At 39.8% G+C, this 2499-nt stretch overlaps 1 non-coding gene across 1 annotated transcript; it reads right to left on the bottom strand.

Moving 5' to 3' along the window:
* Positions 1 to 1877: 1877 nt before the first annotated feature.
* On the bottom strand, positions 1878 to 1984 carry LOC141658352 (small nucleolar RNA R71). Its single transcript, XR_012549243.1, has one exon. It is a non-coding gene; the product is annotated as a small nucleolar RNA R71 (small nucleolar RNA).
* Between the last annotated feature and the right edge of the window lie 515 nt (positions 1985 to 2499).

Here is a 2499-nt window from a genome sequence, read left to right as displayed (position 1 = left end):
ACAAAAGTAAAAACCCTCAACAACATTCACCAAAATCAAATCAAACCATCCTTCCAATAACAAATTAATCACTCCTTCCTCAACAAAAATCAAAACCAAGCACAAAATCTTCAACCTTTGAGTCGATTTTTGATTTCATAAAGGCAAAGCCTTTCACCTTCAAATCGATTTGGGCATACTACAAATTGAAGATTTTTCATTCTTTTCTTGGTTAGTTCATCAATGGCAAGGACTAAGGGAGCAACAAAGGCTAAGGCACTCTCACAAAGGCAAAAGGCTCTTCAAACAAAGAAAGCATTGGCTATGGTGGTAGCAACACCAAACTTGGAAGTGCAACAACAACAACCACCTTCTATGGGAGCAACAACACCTTCTACTCCGGTAATTGATCAACTTTTGCATTATCCGGAGGTAACTTTTATTTCCGATACCCATAGAAATACCTTTGTCAAGTTTGCTATGAAGTCATTACAATCCACCAAATTCATATGTGAAGATACCTTACAAAAATTGGGTGTTCTTGAACAAACAAAAGCCTTTTTCAATGCCATGGGGTTGAAGAAATTGTTTGAAACAAGGGAATTGACATACCCCTCCCTTACCTTGGAATTTTTAAGTTCTTTGAAAGTCACCAAAGTTGAGAATAGGGAGAATATCGAGTTTCGTCTAGCTAATGTTAGTAGACGCATTACCTTTGAGTAGGGAAGATTAAGTCGACTTGTAGGTGTTGTACAATCTAATCGATTCGGCTCCGGGACCCAAACTTTCCTAGGATTGTAAGATATAACCCAACTCAGTCCATCACAACAATAATTGCTTGCTTATAATTTGAGAACATGTTTGTATGATCATATCCCATGATTCCCCTATGATCCCATGACACCCTAGTGCCTTTAATCAATTGTTTACACCCCTTTAATTCATCTTGCTTGATTATTTTCATTGCTATTTTAGTTTAGTAACCTTCTACATCAACCCAATTTGTGACACCCCTTAGACACCACTAGTTGCAATAGAAATCTCATTTCAACTCCCGTCCCTTGGGATCCGACCTTTACTTGCCTCTTTACTAATTGTAGAGTTGTTTGTGGAGCTATAAATTGTGTTTTGATTCGACCGTGACCAACGACCACATCTTAATTTGTGAACACTTAGCGGGATCGCATCAAAAATGGCGTCGTTGCCGGGGACGGTGTTTGTTTGATTTAGATTTCTTTTTATTGTCATTAGTTGTGTCTTTCTTCGCCTTGAGGAAGTAAAACTCCTCAAGGTTTGTTCTAATTGTTTTTGAGTTGTTTGATATTTTGCATGTCTAGAAGGTTACAAGGTGATTTGTTACCTTTTGACCGTGAAATCGAAAGAACCTTGACGAACAATAGGAGAGTTGTTAGGAGGAATTTAAGAGGTATTAGTGAAGTTGTCCAACCCACTAGTGAGTTTGTCAATCCTTTCGCAATAGAAGGAGAAGAAAACCCATTACACAATACCCCACAAAATCCACCTACAATGCCAAAATTCTCGTCACACTCCGTACCCACCGAGGAGAATCTACCAAATGGTACTCCTACACCGCAACATCTAACCGGAAATTTTATTGCCAAGTCCGCCTTCATCCAATTAGTTGAGAGGAGCCAATTCGGGGGGATGCCTAGTGAGGACCCTCATTCTCATATGGAAACCTTTTGCGACTATTGTGATGCTATCTCTCAAACGGGCGTGACTCAAGACCAAATTAGATGGGTCTTATTTCCTTTTTCCTTAATCGGCACCGCAAGGCAATGGTTGAAGGGCCTTGATAAGGCCACCCTTGGAATAGATTCTTGGAAGAAGTTGGCTCTAGCTTTCTACAAAAATTCTACCCACCGGAAAAGACTAACATGCTAAGAGCTCAAATTACGGGTTTTAAGCAAAGGGATGAAGAGTCTTTATATGAAGCTTGGGAGCGGTTCAAGGGAATTTGTCGCTCATGTCCTCACCATGGACTTAGCGAATGGTTTTTGGTGCAACAATTTTGGAATGGTTTATATGAAGATTCTAGGAACATTCTCAATATGGGATCAAATGGAATGTTCACCGAAGTTGATGACAATCAAACATGGAACAAGATTGAGGAAATGGCGGTCCATAACTCACAATATAGTAGACCTCGCAAGGCTACTAGAGGAGGAAAGCATGAAGTGGACTCCGTTACTCAATTGGGTGCTCAACTTAGTGCTCACATTGACACAATCAACTTGAAGTTTGAACAAGCTATGGCTAGACTTGAGGAAAACTCAAAATCATCAAAGCATCATGTTAATGCCATGACGGCATCCTCATCAATCCCAAGTGGGATATGTGAGAATTGTGGAACTTTAGGACATGACCAAGGTGAATGTAGGGGAACAAATGAACAAGTGAATGCTTTCCAAGCATACAAGAGTGGTACCCCTTATTCCAACTTTTACAATGAAAACACCAAATTCCATCCAAATCTCTCATACAAAAGCCAAAATGTTC

Source organism: Silene latifolia, chromosome 5 (genome assembly GCF_048544455.1).
Source record: "Silene latifolia isolate original U9 population chromosome 5, ASM4854445v1, whole genome shotgun sequence".
Lineage (NCBI taxonomy): Eukaryota > Viridiplantae > Streptophyta > Magnoliopsida > Caryophyllales > Caryophyllaceae > Silene > Silene latifolia.
The sequence above is the reverse complement of the archived record's forward strand: the minus strand, read 5'-3'. Positions and strand labels throughout refer to the sequence as shown.